The sequence below is a fragment of the Trypanosoma theileri genome (assembly GCF_002087225.1).
Source record: "Trypanosoma theileri isolate Edinburgh chromosome Unknown TM35_Tth_152_V1, whole genome shotgun sequence".
In the NCBI taxonomy this organism is placed as follows: domain Eukaryota; phylum Euglenozoa; class Kinetoplastea; order Trypanosomatida; family Trypanosomatidae; genus Trypanosoma; species Trypanosoma theileri.
The window spans coordinates 1-244 of NW_021639994.1; positions in this window are offsets into that span (position 1 = coordinate 1).

Below are 244 nucleotides of genomic sequence, written 5' to 3' on the forward strand. Positions count from 1 at the left end.
GGGCCACCACCCCGCAAGCCGCACCCAACAACAAAGAGCGACACCGTTAAGGAGAATGGGGTCCATTCCCCACACTCTTTGAACAATTCATGTTGGAACCATCATGGCATCACCCTTTTGAAATTCCACCGAGGGAAAGGAACAACGGCCATCCGCCACATACCCCATTCATTAATTGCACCCCGAAAAAGAGAGTGAGGAAGCCAAACAACATCCAACACCAAAAGAGGAATAAATAAAAATA